The sequence below is a fragment of the Ceratotherium simum genome, chromosome 6 (assembly GCF_057802395.1).
Source record: "Ceratotherium simum simum isolate JZ-2026a chromosome 6, ASM5780239v1, whole genome shotgun sequence".
Classification (NCBI taxonomy): domain Eukaryota; kingdom Metazoa; phylum Chordata; class Mammalia; order Perissodactyla; family Rhinocerotidae; genus Ceratotherium; species Ceratotherium simum.
The window spans coordinates 45,471,868-45,491,622 of record NC_141905.1 but is presented as its reverse complement, the minus strand read 5'-3'; the positions used below and the strand labels follow the sequence as shown (position 1 = coordinate 45,491,622).

At 33.7% G+C, this 19,755-nt stretch overlaps 1 protein-coding gene across 7 annotated transcripts in view; it reads right to left on the bottom strand.

The window, feature by feature from the left end:
- Positions 1-19,755, bottom strand: part of PCDH15 (protocadherin related 15) — a 1,681,754-nt gene that overhangs the window by 77,939 nt on the left and 1,584,060 nt on the right. The gene's annotated exons all lie outside the window — the stretch shown is intronic.

The window sequence follows — 19,755 nt, the reverse complement described above, 5'->3', positions numbered from 1 at the left end:
TTTGAGATATAGAATTTAGAGTGAGAAAGTTAAGCAAACTTTCAAAGTTTCAAAAAATAGAAGATAGAACGGAACAAAATTTTTTCAGAGCTGATTAAAGATAGCTATCCACAGATGAAGCCCAATAAACTACAAACAAGGCAAATAACAAGTAACTCACACCTAGAACTCACACATCATGTAGAAACTGCAGAACATTCCACATCCCACCCCAGCCCAAAAGTAGTCTTAGAAGGTCTTAGAAGTAGTAGACTGATAGTTGACCTCTTAACAGCAACATTGAAAGGCAGATGCTAGAGGAATTATATCTTCCAATTCGAGAGAGAAAATAACTATGCATTTAGATTTCCAATCCTAACGAAAATGTCTTTCAAAGACAAGAGTGAAATGAACACTTTTTCAGACAATCACTGAAAAGATACCCATAAAAATTCTAAATTAATTACAAGTAAAAGGAATGTGACTCCAGATGGAAGATCCAAGATTTAGGAAGAAACGGAAAAGCAAAGAAAGTATTAAGTGTGGATTCTATAACAATAATTATATTGTTGTATGTGGTTGAAAAAAAGATAGAGTAAAATATCCAACCAAAATAATATGTAAACTGGAATGAGAGTGACTGGAGATATGTGTTCTAAGACTCTAAATAATGTTCAGGATGGAGGGGACATTGATATTTTTAGGTATGTGTATGTTAAAATTTCTAAGGTAATCCTTATTTGTGTATAACTTCTCAAATATACTAGAGACACCCAGGGTAAGAAAAAAATAACCATCTGAAAGAATATTTTAAAAGGAGAGAAAAAGAAAAATAGAAAAAAATAAACAAAACATACCGAAGGAAAACCAGAAAAAAAAATTATGGGGGTAAAATCTATTATATCTGTAATTACAACAAATGTAAATCTACCTTCCACTTAACAGACAAGGTTATTCACACTGGATAGAATACACTCTACTGTATAAAATGTCATCCCTAAAAGAAGGAAAGTGATTGGAAACATAAGTCAAAATTCATTACTATTTTAATTTAGAACTCATTTTCAGGTAGAATTTTAACTTTCTGGCTTTTTGGAGGGAAGTAAAGGAAGACCTGATATTTTAAACCTCTAACAATATTATAAGTGAGTCCTGATGCATACTGTGTTGCTGAGAAGAATTAGTTTGAAAGGAAATTTGCCTAAAATGTCATTAGTGAACTTAGGCATGAATAAAGCAAAACAGCCATGTGGTATTTTTTACATAAACAAACTATTATGAATATAAGCTGCATTGTTTTCTTAAAATTTGGGGAAAATACATATAGATATTGTACGAAAAGGAAAAAATAAAAAAAAATTATTAATCTATTCCTTCATTTTTTAGATAGTAGTAAGGAGACATCTAACAAGCTTGGTTAAATTAATGCCTAAAAGTTAAAACTTCTCATGGAAAAGACTCATCATGGAAACTGTAAATAAATCAAATTTACTAAAGAATCAATGTGATTTTATTTATTCCATCAGGTTCTCTATAATCAAAAATTTACACTGGGCTCCTGGCACAGTCATTATTATCTGAAAGAGGTGACCCTGAAAGATTTGATTCACTGACATTTGTGAGTTTCTCTTACTGAGCAAAATCAGGAAAGTTATGTCTAGAGTTGTCTTAAAGAAATGAAAGTCAGAAGTGAATATTCTAATTACAGTTGCTATAATTATATCTTTAAATGAAAGTTAAGACACAGGCAACCACTTATGCATTGCTAAGGCCTCATCTGGAAATTTCAATGCACACAGGTGCCCAACGTTAAGAGAAAATCACCAAATAATTGACTCTATCATACAGGGGAATAGGTGAGCCCATTAATTTTCTAACAACCTAAATAACTGTTCCCCTCTGTTGCCTAAATGAATACTATAGATGCAGAAATATTAGTGGAATAATTAATGATGTCCTAAGAACATCCAAAGCCCATTAAAGTCCAATAATGCTAACTTTAACTTTAGCTTCTCTATTAGACCCCAATTTTAACATGTAACAGCACTGAAGACTCATTTTCCTTGAAATAGAGTGAAAGTATTTTAGAATGTCAAGGTGAAAATACTCAAATCTCACTTTTTCATCTACCAATGTCGGCACGTCAAGCAGTGTTTGCAGGAGGCAAAAAGAACAGAACTTTGGCTTCTTAAACTCCTTTAACTTGTTCTTGTATTTTAGGAACTACAAAAAACCCCCTTCATCTTAAAGCCCTTAAAGACAATATATCCAACATATGATAAAATACAAACAAGGAAAATGTCACGTAGATTGATCTATTTTAAGACTATTCAAGACCTGTGCAAAAACAAAAAAGAGAGGAAAGAAATGTTTTAAAAGAAAGCTTAGTGTTTGATTTCTTCATATGAATGTTAAAAAAATGAATGTCAATATCAATACTTCCTAATTTGAATATGTCTATTTACTATTTGTATAGTTAATTAAAAGTCTAATACCATTCAGAGACATTCTAATGAATAAATACAACTTGGTATAGAAACAACAATTTAATAGTGGTATGTAGAGACATGCAACACATTTTAAATTATCAAGACCTTTACAGGATATTTATTATTATTTTATTATACGTAGTTAGAATTTGCCAAGATTTACTCTTAATTAAAGAGTGGTGCCAAATATCATGGAATAACATCTATTTGAAAAATTAAAGAGGAAACTGAACTGAAGAATAGCAAAATATTCCTTTTTTATTATTTTTTAAATTTACACACTAAAATATTCTGTATTACAGAAGTCATGAGAGTTCAAAATAAGCAAAACTTGCATTTATGTAATAATTGAAGCTTTTTTTTTAAAGTTTCAATTTTTTTACTTTTATTTTCTTTTCTTTGTAGAGTATTTTGGAAAATAAATATTATTACCTCAAAAAATAATTGTTTTGTTCTTTTCCTCAATATTGCTAATATAATAACTGATCATACATTCCTCAATGATGCTTTGAAATGAACTCTGAAATCATTTTTCTAACTTTTCACTGATGTGGAAAAGAAATAAATTGTATTCTAGTCAATAGACATAGTAACAAAAGAAAACACATACACAATTTGAGCTCTCTAGTTGAGAGAGGAAACTTTTTTTTTGTGTGTGTGTGTGAGGAAGATTGGCCCTGAGCTATCATCTGTTGCCAATCTTCCTCTTTTTGCTGAAGAAGATTCACCGTGAGCTAACATCTGTGCCCATCTTCCTCTATTTCGTATGTGGGACACTGCCACAGCATGGCTTGATGAGCAGCGCATAGGTCTGCTCTGGGATGTGAACCTGCAAACCCTGGGCCACCAAAGCAGAGTGTGTGAACTTAACCACTACGCCACTAGGCCAGCCCCTAGGAAACTGGTTTTGAAAGTCGATTTTGAATCACAAAATATGGATATTTACTGAAAGTTTACTTATTAAAATGTTTAAGCAATTTGTACTTTTGCAATAATTCTGTAGTTTTACAGTCTAAATCCTTCAGCATTCAAAGCAACTTAATGACATACTCATTATTTCAAACTCTCTAGTTCTTCCTTAGTTACAATATACTCACTAATCTAGACCCAGTTAGTTTCTTCTCAATGCCCACCCTCTCATCCCTCTTCTGGCTACTGTACTTGGTTCTCTTTCAGTATTCTCTTTGCATGGTAAGGCCATCACCACCTATGGATTGAACTGAGCTAAAAATATCAGTATCCTCTCCAACTGTTTTATCTTACCCCCTGCCTCCCTACTTTCAGTCCATCAGCAAGCCTTCTGCATTCTACCTCTGCAATATTTCTCAGTTCTGTGACTATGTATCAAGCTGACACTGCCCAATTTCAGGCTCTCATGTCTCATTTTTTACGCCAGCAATAGTTTAAAAAAAACTGATAGCTCTCACCTGCCAGAAGATGAACATTAAGACAAGTCCATGAAATAGTCTCAACCTGATCCCAGTTTACCATACCAACTCCTTGCCTGACATTTACTCTATTTATATTTCCCCAAAACCACATTACCTAGTTTTTTCTGAACAATCTATGTTCTTTCATGATTCTAATTCTTTGCATGCATGGTTTCTTCTACTTTAAAACATCCATTGTCTGCTAGACCAAATGATGTTCACTCTTGGACTATACTATGGCACACACAGGCACGTGCACACACACACACACACTGAATATATATCATGTTGAATAAAGCAAGCAAACCTCAGCTTAAATGACTCTACTTTTCTGAAGGCTGTCCTGACTCCCCTAGGGAGTGCTGCTTCCAGCTGCATGTTTCCAGTAGTATATTTTATATATTTGTTACTATAGTATTTACCTTGGCATATTATAATATTCATGTGTCTTCATTACACATAAAAGTTGTTTCTGTTCACATTTTTTACTGTAGTTATCATGTCTAGTAAGTAGTCAAATAATGTTTGGCTTAAATGTTGGTGGAAGAATATCATTGTGGTTTAGAAATCAATGTTTAGAATTGATGGATGTGAGCTCGGTTCTACCACTTATTAGCTATATGAGTTGAGGAAAATAATTCTCTAGGGCTTAGTTCCTCAACTTTACCAATGAGGAAAATAGGATATGATCAATAGGGTGGCTGTGAGTATTCACTGAGGTGTAAAATACAGTGCCTGGCACAAAGTAAACAATCAAGATTAATTATTGTTGTTACCATGCTGTTGCCATCTTCTCTATGAATACTTTGTAGCTGTACAGCTAATCTCTTCTGTTTCTTGTCACTTATTGTACATTTAAAGATACTTATTACTTTCAACATTTTGTACTTGGCTGTAAATTCATGGAAGCAGGACTATTTCCTAATTCATCTTTGTATCTCATAAGCCTCATCAGCCAGGGCCTGCATGCAGATTGTAGTTAGGAAATATTTGATGACAGAATCAATCTGCCACTTAAAAAATATATTTATTGATGTCTTTTTAATGAATGCCATATTTTTTACTGACAGCAAAGCAAAAGTATCTAAATAGGGAATTTTTGTTATTATATTACTATATTAAGATGCTTACCAGAGATTAAAAACTTGTAATTTTTGAAAAGTTTTATCAAGAAACAGCTGGAATATTTAAGAATGCAAATCAAGTAGCTATCATGTATATTACATATAGCAAAGACTGCATAGCGTACAATCAGCATGTATTTTAGAGTTATATGGCCACCGACTTAACTCATGGGCCCAAAACTTACAATAAAGAAGACAATTTTATTTTAATATATTTAATTTTACAAGTTATTTGACCTTGGGATAAACTAATATTTTAAGAATATAAGGTTTATGAAGTAAGGTTAATCTCATATTTGTTTTTAATTTTAATTATTTTTAATTTTCTCATCTTTTATATTTTTCATCACTTGCTATCCAGATTGACTAGTAAAATCTATTTCAAAAATTAAAATTTAAAGTGGAATATATACTATGTTTTTAAAAAATCTCCTTTGGACATAAACTTTTTTTAAGCTTACTTTTGTTCCCATCGTTAGATTATTTAACACAGTATGTCCATCATTTGTGGATGAATTTGTGCCACCATGCTCCGTAAAAAGATTTGAGTATATTTTCATTTAAACATCCTCATATATATTTTTAAAACTTTAAAGCAAAGTTAATGTTAAAAGATAAATAATGGCATTTTCCATTATTACAAAAAGGTTTAGAACATGAATAATGTACAAGAAGCCCACTTATCCTTCAATTACTAAGTTTAATAGAAAATCAGGGGAAGCAGATAGCCGGGCATTGGAAAATTAAATCTGAATGTTGAATTCTCCATACATTCTCTCTGATAACATTTTATTGCCTATCTAATAAGAAATTAACAAGCACAAACAAAAAGCTTTACTACAAAAAGAAAAACCTTAATCATTGCTTTTGCAGAAAAAGAGGATGTCAAGGAAAAATCCAATTCAATTTATAAACCTTTTACTTTGGAAAATAAATTGAGAACTTTCAAAAATATATTGAATATAAAGTGTTACACTAAACTAACGATTACCACAAGAAAAGCCTTTACTTAAAGTGACACTAATAGTAAAGAAGGCTATATTTACAGATTGGAATGGTGCTATTTGCACATGGGACAATAAAATCTGTCTTCTTGAATAAATACATTCAACAAAAAAAGTTGCCTCTACAATGTCCTTCATTTAAATTGGTGGTATTTTAGAACTCTCTCTCTATATATACATCTATACACACACACACACACCTATATATACACACACATATATATGTAAACATACAAACACACATGTATACATACATATGCATATATATATTTATTTTTTTTCTATTTTATAACATAATGTATTTTACATCTATAGCACCATCTAGCAAGTTTGCTAAAAAGAAACAGTTCTAACACTAAACTAAAATTACTGTGAAATAGTTTTTTGTTGGATGAAATTCTAAAAAGAACTGGGCCCAAAAAAATATGCTACAAAGCAGAGTGGCCAACATTACAATTCTATCTTGAGAAGATTTGGTAAAATATTAGTATTCCCAATTGCTGGTTTTTAAAAATTTTTTTATTTTTTGAAAACCATGGATGGAATTGTAATAATTTATGAATCTATTTTTTCAAAATTATTAAAATGTTTTTGATTTCCCTCTGTTTTCCTTTTTAAAAATTCACAAATAATTTCCATCTAATTATTCTTGCTCTGTTATTTGTAAACATGAAAAGTTATAAGTTGAATAGCCAATAGTCTTTTACAATGTGCCTAATATTTAAAGTATTTTATTACTTCTTGCTTATTAGAGAAATATAAGAAAATTAAAATTAACAAAGGAATATTAAAAACTCTATCATTATATTCATTTGTTGTCATTATTGATATCTTTATACATGTCCTTTTATATTTACAATGTATATGCAAAGTATATATATAGATTTTCTATAACCAAGATCATACCATCCTTATGGCTTTATAATCTACTATTTTCAGTCATTTACCCACCATTAGGAATTTTGTTTATGTCAAACAAAAGAAAGTATATTTCTATTTCAATCAATATACAATAGAAAAAGTAGAATTAAAATGTAATCAAGGGGCTAGCCTGGTGGCGCAGTGGTTACGGGCACGCACTGCACTTCAGTGGCCCTGGGTCCGCGGGTTCAGATCCCGGGTGCACACTGATACACTGCTTGTCAAGCCATGCTGTGGTGGTGTCCCATACAAAGTAGAAGATGGGCACAGATGTTAGCCCAGGGCCAATCTTTCTCAGCAAAAAAAGAGAGGATTGGCATCGGATGTTAGCTCAGGGCTGAGCTTCCTCCACAAGAAAAAAGTAATCAAGTAAAATTATTTTTAAAAATAGAAATATTCTTAAAAGGATGCATAAAATCTGTAAGTTGCTATAAAACCACCCCACAGAACACCAAAAGTACAAAAGCTTGGAAGATAGTTACTAGACAACATTTATATTTAATAAAGTTGCTAGTTTTTGTTTGTTTTGTTTTCGCCAAAAAATAGCATTGGCCAACCTGTCTTTACCCTAATTGCCTTTGGCCAATCTGCTCTAATCTAAATAGTTCTTCAACCAATGAAGATCTGGCACTGACATAGATCATGATGATTAAATGCCAGTTGAGTGTCGGTACTGAAAAAGAGTAATGATTAGAAGATTATATTCAAGAAAGATCTGGGAAAACATAAGAGATAATCTGAGTGTGTATCCAGTGTCCTGCATTGGGCTAAGCACTTTATGAATAGAGAATTATTTAATTTTTGTGACTCTGGTAGGTAGATCAAATAAAGGCCATTCTGTAAATGCCGTTCCTGAACCGCAGAAAACTCGGTGAATGACCCCAAATCACACAGTGGGCGAGCAGAATCTATAATCTTTGACTCTAAGGCTCATGCAGGTTTGCCAGTAAACTCACTGTACTGAGAGAAGTAAGTGGTAGGCTGAAGACTGTTGCCAGGCTCCTTGCTTCAGAGAGAAATGACAACTGTACTGAACTGATAGATTTCATTAAAAATTGCAATTTAATATTTCTTATTTTTTCTCTTTCTGTGTAGATACTATCAGAGTCCAGTAGGAATTAAATTGAGACTAGTAGTTTCATCTCTACATCTCTCTTTTAGGACAAAGGAGAACACAAACACTGGCAGGAAATAGAGTTGTTTATAACCTCATCGTAGTGGTGCTGCTCCATTAAATGACATGTTGAAAGAGAATTCAATGTTTTAATTGCATTTAGTGCTAATTGGACCTTTATAATGTAGGTGAGATACACATTTTCATTGTGTTCTTTTCCTTTTCTCATCAGTTATCCCTAATTTTCACAATGATTATTAACATAACCCAAAGTTAATATGCTCGGGAGGTGCCAGAAAAGATTATGTGTCATGCTGTGATTCATTAAAGCCAGAGAAACGACTGCTTCATTTTTCAATTTTTTTAACAGATAATTCATTTTATAATCTTGAAAGATAAATTTTCTGCTGTTCAGAGCTTTCTGTTAATACTTTTTCTTTGAAAAATGGCATTTTGACCATATCTATCTACAAGAGGGGAGTTTAAGGGATCTCCTTAACATTCTTAAATTGCTTGCCTTTTCCAGTCTGGGATGATTTTTTTAGGTGGCTTTGGCACCTTCTTTCTGGAAAAGCCTATTTAAGAAACTTTACTAACTTCTTGATTATTTTCATATTTTATTTACGAGAACTTCAAGATGTTTTTCCACTTCTCAGACGTATATTAATTGCTAGAAGATAACCTCCCCCAATATTATGGTTTTTCTATGGTATGATGTGATAAAGACCAAAACACCCCACATGACCTTTCTAAAAAATATTCTTTTGAAAATTGTTCTCTGGATAAGTTGATGCTGATACTACCTTAAGGTTGACATTTTTCCTAGCTGTGCTATTAGGGTTTGTTTCTCAGAACCTCATGCCCGACAGAGATTATATTTTTCTTAAATTTGCTATGGCTTCCTGAAAGGAAAACTCCAAGTCATTGATAATTATTGAAATTATTGAAAATACCAAGTCATTCATAATTATTAAAGAAAATATATACACAAATATTTCATAACACAGTGTTCAGATAATACTCATTTAGAACATATAGATATGTCTCATAAATATCAATCTGATCATTGCTGATATATGAGAACTGGCTATTTCATTTAAAATATAAGTTGAAAAAGATATATTGATTATTTCTCAATGGAATATTTTAGTGAAAATAATACACTAAAGTGTATTTCAAAGATAGAACTTATCTAGTCACTACTTATGAAGGAAACTTCAGTATTCTATACTGAAGAAAAATTAGTATTCTATACTGATGCTAAGGATGAGTTCTAGAAAGACAGGCTCACTATTTGGTTTCAAGGACAATGATAAAATACCTGAACATTTAATAGAATTGTGTTTTTAATAACTTATATGCAATGTGCATGCTGAATTTAGAACATTTTGAGTGTGAGATTTCTATTATCTTATAGGTAAAAAGAATTACTCAGCTAAAATAACTAACGACGTTTAGAGATTTCAAGGAGCCAGGCACTATGCTCAGTGCTTTATATGCATTTTTTCTCATTTATATTCATAAGAAATTTGTATGATAGTACTGCCATCACTTTGCAGACCTGATGCTTACAGAAATTAAGAAAATTGTCCAAGGTTACACAGCCCAGTAGTGTTTAAAGGATAAAAATCCAGGTTTGTCTTTGTCATTATGCTTTAGGAAAAGAGATATAGATTTAAATATTAAAACTTTACATTTTTGGCCTTTATGTTTTGTATTCATTAACTTTAATTTTCGTGATCTTGGGATTTAACATATTCATAGCATTTGATTAAACTTTAATCAATATTAACTTAAAAGTTCCTCAGTTCCCTTAGTAATTCCTGTTGACAGAAGGAGCAGCAGCTACTATTCATTTACTGCCTACAGATGTGCCTCCCCCCCGCCACTGCCCTGTGGTCTCAGCCTCGTCCCACACTCTGATTTTAGCTCTAATCCACAAAGAGCCCCTCCCTTAGTCTCAGTATCACGTGGCCTTGCCACATTCAGATGTTACTTAATCCTCCAGTGAGTGTGTTCTGAGCTCACCGCCAGGGCTTTCTAGGTCTGGAAGACACACTTCTTTTCCTGGAATGCCTGGTCTCTGCTGAGTGTCTGAATCGTTCTCCCACTTGGCTCTTCTAAGATTTCAATCTGTTCCCTTTCACTTATTCATCCTATCCAGCTTGAATTCCTCCTCAATGCCCTATATTATAAACCAGCAGCAAGGCCTTTGCCTGTGCTCATATGTCTTGCAAGGACTTATCAATCTGTTTCTGACCCGTGGACATGATTACACAATTTTCAGGTCCAAATCTCATCTCTCTGGCTTACAATTCTGGGTTCTGAAACCAAGAACCAGATAAGCTCCAGTTCTCGTTCATACTAACTTGCATTCTCTCTCCCAATCCCATCTTCCAGCCAATCTACTGTATTTGATTACCAGCATATCTGGGTCACTGCCACCAATAAAACAGTGTTCCATCTTCCCCAACCATGCTTTTTTGCAAGAAGTCATAAAAAAATCTAAGTGGCACCATTTCACCAAGCATTAAAAATAGATAATTCCTTGGGGCCGCCCTGTGGCTTAGCAGTTAAGTGCATGCACTCCGCTACTGGCGGCCCGGGTTCGGATCCTTGGCTCACACCAATGCACCACTTGTCCGGCCATGCTGAGGCGGCGTCCCACATACAGCAACTAGAAGGATGTGCAACAACGACATACAACTATCTACTGGGGCTTGGGGGAGAAAAAGGGAAAAGAAAAAAAAAAAAAAAGGAGGAGGATTGGCAATGGATGTTAGCTCAGGGCCGGTCCTCCTCGGCAAAAAGAGGAGGATTGGCATGCATGTTAGCTCAGGGCTGATCTTCCTCACAAAAAAAAAATAAATAAAAATAATTCCTTAATATTAACTAAACCAAGGACTAACAAGAAAAATATGAACCCCTCCGCTTTTGTCAGAATTACTTTATCTTCCAAGAAGAATAGCTTAAAATTACCAGAAAGTTGAATAACCTTCTTCCTTTTAGTTTTTATGAATTTCGAGTTTTTTAAACATCTTTTTAAACTTTATTTTTCAAATTATATCTCTAGATTTAACCAGCATCTAGATCAAGAAATAGAGCACTATCAGCCTCCCCCCAGGAATAACAACTATTCTGATTGGATTAGTTTTTCTTGTTTTTGAACTTTTTATAAACAGACTTAGGAAATTTGTCTGAATTCTTTTGCTCATATTATATTTCTGAGATCCATCCATGTCGTTGCACATAGGAATAATTTATTCATTTCCATTGCTCTATAGAATTCCATTGTACAAATATACTACAGTTAATATATATACCATGCTGGACATTTAGGTTGTTTCCAACTTTTTGATATTAAGAATAGTGAACATATCTATTTTTTGTATGTATCTTTTATGAGCACATGTATGTGTTGCTGTTGGGTAAATACGTAGGAGTAGACTTTCTGAGACGGGATGTGCATATGTTCACACTTAATAGGTGATGTCAAATTGTCTTCCAAAATGTACTAATTTATATCCCACTAACAATACCTGAGAATTCCAGTTGTTTCAAAATTTTGCTTTGTCTGTCTTTTGTATTTTAGCCACTCTGATGAACGTGTGGTAGTTTCTTGTGGTTTATTTTATAATTCCTTAGTAGTCAATAAAGTTGAAGGGCTCTTTATATACTTTTTGCCAATTTTTATATCCTTTTCATGCAGTGTCTATTCCAATCCTATTATCTCTGGCTTTGTTTTGTTTTATTTTCACTCATCAGTTTGTTAGAGTTTACTTTATATACTCTGGATTGGAGATCTTCAATATTAGCTTGAAGCATATCTTGGGGTCTATTGGCTTTAGGTGGTAATAAAGTCTTTCAAATTACTATGAACCTCACTGACTTTGTCTTTTTATAGATTATTGGGATTGTAAGAGGTCATGACTGTCTAGGAAAAAAATCCTAGGAACAAATAAAATGAAGCACTATAAAAAAGAGATTTAAGTTTACAAAAACTAGTATAGCTACTACATAAAGTTTCAGGATCTGCTTGTGGGAATCTCTAGTTTAGAGTTTTAGTGATACTATTTATTAGAACGTATTTTTGTGAATCCATATATTTCTGCTCCTGTTTTTGAATAATTAGAAAAACGTCTCTTTGCAACTTTCAGATGTACAGTGACTTATGAGCTAACCAATATAAATTATATTTTCTTTACGTGCATAATGTTGCTCCAGGCCTGCTGGTTTTCGTTAATGTAAATTACTTGGAACTACTAAAGAAAGCCATCCATTCTTTATAACTTACTTGGGACTAAATTTTCTTCATAATATATTTTTTTAAAATCCAGTAGTTTACTCTTTTTATTGGTAATATTAATAGGCAACTCTAAGTTATAATGTATTTAGAGAAATACAAATACAAACATTTTTAAAAGCTCATTTTTATCATTTTTGCTTAAAGTGGTGTTATAGGTCTCCTCCGTCGGGTCAGTACAACACAAAGTTAAATGGAGGTTTAAGAAATTACAGACATTTTCAGGCAAAAGTAATTCTTATTTGCCTAAATTATCTTTGGAATTGTGTTTTGCAATGCAGTCCTCACTTTCAGGAGAATTCTGAGATTTTTAAACTGAGTGTCAATATTCCTACAAGAAGATGGAAGATACAGGTCTGGAAACACAATATAGGAGTGTACACACAATCACCCCCTGCTCTATGACATATAAAATCTCCTACAAGAAAATGCAAGCTTGACTCAAAAGATAATATTCCACATCCGTACCCTGGATTGTTACACATTTAATCATCTGAAAGACAGGCAGGCATTAAGTAAATTTTTAATCCCACTAGAGTGTGATCACACTTTGAAATATATGAGCCACCAGTGAATTTAGGAAAGGCAAAATGATTTAGCCATTCACTGAATAAACTACTTCCTCTTCATGTATCGTGTCCAATGGCTTAAAACCCATAAAATTCCTCAAAATTTCTACTTTAAAGTAAATTTCCAGTTATGAGAGCCAATTTTCAACTACTTTTAAGGACCCAAACTTTCCTCATTCTTCAGACATTTTTAGCCTGGAAAGAATAGTCCTGTTTCTATTTTAAGTAATAAAAATCAGGGCAATTCCTAATTAAGTTACAATCAAACTAATAATGTAAATTGAGTTACTACTATATGAGTGAGATTATTTTAGATCTCCCTTCAGTGACAACAAAGACTGATTTGTGTACAGAACGGGAAGAGAAAGAGGGTAAAACTTATATGTGCAGAATTATTTTATCCGGACATTCCATTTGTGGCTACAGAAATAGACTTGGTCTTGTCCATTTATACAAATACCAACAAAACTATAATTTTGTACTTGTCCAGACCACTAAGGACAAATGTTATGTATCAGAAACTGGTGATGGTACTTCACATCTCTAAACTTGTATGGGGGAAAAATGCAGGCTTAGAACGCATAGACTCTTAGAAACAGAGTATTTAGTAATCATCTGTTTGCACATACCCCTCAGAATTTCAAAATAGATATGAAGTCTTTTCTAAAAATACATAAGGTATAATAATATAAAAATAGTTAAAGGGAAAGATGACAGAGAATAGAAGCAGAATATCTCAAGGAAACCAGAGAGAAAATGAGCATGCCACATGTGTATTGCATTCATCTTCTAAAATTGCTAAAGATGAATCAAATATCTGACTTTGAGGCTCCAGCAGACAAACCAAAAGGAAAACATTATTAACTACAACATAGTCTGTGACCATATAACAAAAATATACCAGTTGTTAGGAAAAAACAATTTTCTTGACATTTGATTTCTCCATTGGGGTTAAATCAGTGGAAAACTATATGATAGATGCATAGCATTCATAAAGATATCATCAAATCTAGGCTCCTAATTTTAATGTAAAGGGAAGTGATATATTGTGTTACTCTCAGTGTTGTAATCAGGCCCAAGAGAGTTTAATTGAAAGAGTATTTTAGTTATCTGAAAATCAATGATTCATTCAAATATTACATGGAAATCTTGATTAACCAGGTTAAAAGGCAAGGCAATATGTAAAAATAAATAAATAAAATTTTAAACAAACACCAACTTGAGTTGTTAAGCACAATATAGCTATAATATCATTAAGTTTGTAGAGAAGCATGACACCTGCTTAGATGGAATTTGAATTCTTGTAGAGAAAACAGGCACATAGATACATGATAACAGTATAATGTGTTTAAGTGCTAAATTAGACGCAAAGTAATTCAGTCATAGGGTCATAGATAAGAAGGCAATGAACCCTCAGGCATCTACCTGCATTCATTTTGTTCAAGGTACAAACCACATGAGGTCAGATGGCATGCCAATCATGAGGGAAAACAACGGTTAGTAAGATCTCCTAAGAAACACCACTTTCTTAAAACAATAAGAAGTGTTTGTATAAAGCTGGATTTCCCACGGATGGCAAAGAGCAATCACCATTAGTACTTTATGAGACCTTAATTGGAATGGTACTTGTTTACGTGTCTATTGTGTAGAGCAACTAGGGAAAAAATTGTCATAAAATAATCCATTAGCTTCAAGTGACATAAACCACAAAAACTGCGAGACATAAATGGTGCTTTGGATTTCAGAATTAAGTAACTTAGACTATTTGACCTTTAAAATGAAGCTCTCAAATATAGTAGTTCTTTAGGGCACTTGGTATTTCTTTTACCCGTGCTATTATTTTTCTAAGGTAAATAACATACCAACCATCGGAAATGGTTAAAGACGTTAAAGCGCACCTAGTTCTAAAGCAATATTTGTGTAAGAGAAGACAACTGTGGCCCAGAGTGATGAACTGTAACGTCCCATAGAGAGTTAAGAGCAGATCCGGGACTGAATCCCAGTGATTTGACTCCTAGCCCAGTGCTCTGCCACCTGCGAGGCAGTTAATGTAGTCAGAGCTCCTGGCTATGAATCTTGGCTTCACTCCTGACTAGCTGTACATTTTGGGCAGGTTACATATTGTTTCTGTGACTCACTTTTCTCATCTATAAATTGAGAAAATAATAGTAGCTACCTCATGGGGTTTCTGAGGGGAACAAAAGAGTTAATTCCAGAGAAGTGTGGAGAGTACCTAGCATAGTGCAAACAGGAGGTAAGGATTTGCTATTAGTACCATTTTATACATGAGCCAGGCCTGAGTCTGGCCTAGTAAAAGAGAGTACACTGGGGAAACACACACTAAACCCTCATGAATGTGCTGGAATTGTTTTTCATCAGATCCACACCAGCAGGCATAGGACTGGGGACCAGGAGCCCTCAGAAGCCGTAACCTCTGTCTACAAGCAAATTATATTGCTCTCTGCATGGTCAACCTTGCATATTTCTATACTTTTTGCCACTAAGGAAATTTGCATCCTCTAACCGTGGCTGTGGCTTATTTCTCTCAACAGCATCATTTTGCTAAAACGCTTTGCCACCATTTCGTGCTTATTTAGAAAATGTAGTCAAGAATTAGAGATTTGAGAGTGAGAATCCTCTCTTTCTTGATGCTTTTTCAAAATATTATTTTCTTTTAGTCCATACATTTCTTAAATCTGGCTTTTTAATAACTCAAAGATGCAATGTTCAGAGTCTTCTCGACTTTCAGTAGACATCAAGTCAACGTTTTAATTCAGTTTTTCTGACATTGAATTTTTCATATCTGTAACTTGTAGAGAGAGGGAGTAATCCTTATCGAATTAACTTCTGGAAAATATCTTCATAATTCAGAGATTTTTAAATTAATCTTGATCATATTTAACCTCTCCCTATATTTGCATTAAATTAGGCTTTACTTGCAGTTAAAAAGACATGAAATAAACTGAAAACATTACTAATAAATTGAAAGGTGTTTCTAAAACCCGATCTGACTTGTTGCCTTCATAGAGGGGATCATAACTCACAGAGGCCAACTCAATTTGAAAAGCAATTAGTTGCCTTGTTAATTACTTCCTAATTTTTCATAGAAACTTAATATGTTCTGTTATTTTCTGCCAACATTCTACTTTTGCCAACATTCTACTCCAAACTTCCCATGGGAAGCCACGGGATGTAGAGATTCCAAGAAAAGGCCCTGAACTAATGTTAAGTCTGACTTTGAATTCTGACTTCACTGGATTGGCTGAGTGATACTTGGAAAGGTCCTCAACCTTACTAATGTTCCTTTTTTCCAACAATACAATAAGGAATAACTGCACCTAACTTGTAGTTATTTATTTATTTATTTTTCTGTTTTATTTGTTTGCTTGTTTATTCATTTAAATAAATTCTGCAGGCTAAAATAAATAAAGGGTTTTTCACAGTTCTCAGAAAAATAATAAAGACAAGTAAATGGCACATATTGTTAGTAATGAGGAATATTCATTGATTAATATTCCCAAAGGCCCAAGAGGAACAAAAATATTAATGTTCAAAGGTCTAGCTTAATCTTCCTTACCTCACACAGAAAATTATGAGTAATAGGACAAATATCTATGACTTTCGACCTTGTTTTTATTGGCTAAATAGTCGCTTTTTTAAAGTTCTTTCTATATTCTGGACATTGTTTTTGCATTTTTTTTTAATATATGTTGCAAATATTTGCTTTCAGCTGCTTGCTTGTCTTTTGATCCTTTACAGCATCTTTTGTCCTAGTAGTCCCTTATTCTGATGTGAACCAAATGTTTCAGTCATTTTTCATGCTTAGGACATTTCAGTTAGTGATATTCAACTAACGGCCTGCCCCCAAGGAAGGGTGGATCAGAATTTTCTGGGGGCTTTTTCAACGCTCAAGGTACTGTAGATTCTCACTTGTCCTGCTTGCAGGCTGAGAAGGGGTGGTATAACCCCACAGTGAGCATCACTGCCAAACCATGGAAACTGGCACTAATGTCACTGATGATGTGTTGGAGAACAAAATGTTAAAAACCACAGTTACATAATCAAGAAAAATAAATAGACTAACACAGATCTTTACTTCTGAATCTGAATGTAAGATTCACATTCAAATCAACTTAAGAAGAATGGACACCACTGGAGAATAATAGCTTTGAAAAGAACAGTTTTCATAGTCTATCAATATTGGGGATGCCTCGCTCACTTTGGGATTTTTTTTTTTTTTTACTGTGCCAGAATGTACATCACATAAAATTGACCATTTTAACCATTTTTAAGGGTATAATTTAGTTACATTAAGTACATTCACATTGTTCTGCAACTATCATCACCATTCACATCTAGAACCTTTTCATCTTCCCAAATTGAAATTCTGTAACCATTAAACAATAATTCCTCAATCTCTCCTCCCCTTAGCCCCAGCAGTCACCATTCTATTTTCTGTCTCTATGAATTTGACTACTCTAGGAACCTCATACAAGTGGAATCACACAATATTTGTCCTTCTGTGTTTGGCTTATTTTACTTAGCATAATGTCTTCAAGGTTTATCCATGAACGTACCATATGTCAAAATTTCCTCATTTTTTAAAGACTGAATAACATTCTATTGTATGTATACACCACATTTTCTTCATCCGTTCATCTGTTAATGGACAAATGGGTTGTTTCCACCTTTTAGCCATTGTGAATAATACTGTGAACATTTATGTACAAATATCTGTTTGAGTCCCTGCTTTCAATTATTTTGGGTATAATCTAAGGGTGATGCTTTTAACTGATGTTAATTCTTGTATTAAAGACCAAAGAGAAAAATTACCATTTGATTTTCTTCTCCCTCTCCCTGCAATTAAAATGACTGATTGCTTGTGACCAGTGGAAATCAATTTGGTGGAATCAGTTGTGACAGTGATATCAGCATTAAACCATAGTAAATGTAGTAGATACTCCCAAATTAATTTTTTTGTTCTGTGCCCTTTTGACGCAATCCAAGAATTACTTAATATGACATGAATATTCAAATTTTTGAGCCAGAAACGAAATCTCTACATGTCTGTATAAATAAAAGCCTTATTGATTTACGTTTTTTTTGGTCTAGTTTACTAGAATTTAACTCTGTAGGGGCACAGGAACAATCTGTTTCATTTGCCTCTGCATTTTCAGCCCACACTAGGAACACAATTTTCTTAAAAAATGAACTTTGAACAAGTCTCTAAGCATTAGATATGCCACTTCAGAGCATATATATGAACTTCCTTTTACTATCACTTATATTGGATAATTTATTGCAATAATGCTGTGATTGTATTGCCTTTCTCCAAACATATTTTTTAATAATGCCCTTAATCCGCTATCCATACTTTAAGCTAGTAAGCATAGTTTTATTCATTGATATTTCAAAGTCTCGTCTTCCTCAGTCAATTCTATAACATGTTTCCTCTTCATCTTCCTACATATAATACAATTTTCTTAATTTAAAATATATCATTATACATTTCATGATGAATGAAAAAATTTAACTTGTGTGTATGGTAGATGAAATATTACATTACCTCAATATTATGTAGTAAGTGATAAAAAAGCCTCTTTCACAATTGTGGGTTGCTTCCTTACTTTTTAAATTGTCTTTCCATCAAGCACCAGAGCTTGGCTGGCCTTGATTCAGTGCTATTTCCAATAAGATCTTAGCTGCTCTAAGTATGAACTGAGAAGAAATGCTTAACTCACTTACACTCTGATTAAATTTGGAAAGGAGAAGATTCCAGGCTTCAAGGCTAACGACAGCACTTGAAAATGTTCACCACTTAAGATTTATTACTCCCATCACCTCCTAAGGTCCCCGCCTCCTATCACTGTTCCACAAACATACTCTGTATTTTGTTTCTTCTGGATCTGGGCTCACTGTGTTTCCTCTGCTTAGACCGTCCTTCTCATTTAAGCTTCACTTTGAGAAAATCTAACCACCTTCAGCGGCACTCAAATTCTCCACCCTCCTGGAAATATTTTATGCTCTTTTACCAACTGAAATGTCTCCTTCCTTTGAATCCATATGGCAATTTGTGCTTTCCTAATTGAATTTATTATTATAGCATATACTTGCATCAATACATTGCTAAATTTTCTATCTCTCTCTCTCTCTTCTCTAGCTTACACGGAATATTACACTGCATGAAATTGGTTTCCTGGAAAGAATCCCTTCCCCTAGCCTGAATAACCCATTGATAGATTGAAGGGAGGAGTGTCTTACAGAGTTCTCAGTAGTCCTGGACAAACAATCAATCCCACTCTGTTTACCTCATCACAAGAAATCCAAGTGTTCACTCCAAGATATCTCTCACCACCCAGATGCTTCTTCCCATGTAGCTCTTTTTTCACATCCTAATATGACTCAGTTTCCCACCTCATCTTTACCCTACCACCAAACTTTCCCAAGGATCCCTTGGAATTCACACCATCATCAGCAATCTCTTAAATATTAAAACTTCCCTCCAAATATTACCTTTACTTTCTGACTCCCTGCCCCCTGCACCTCTCCCCCACACAAGACACTGTTTTCTGCAGCTGTCTCAAATAGTGGCTTCCATACTTTACATAGCACAGGGCCTAGGGGTAGATAGATGGCAGGTATCTTTCTGTCTCTGGATTGGTGCTTCTAGAATATTATTCCATCTTCTTTGACACCTTCTCCCAATTCCTCTGAAATAAATGCCATCATCAGATCATATCACCCTCTAAATTCTCCTGCTACAGTTATCTACAGACCTCTTGAATAATCCCCTTTATTAATGGACTATTTTAGCATCTGGAT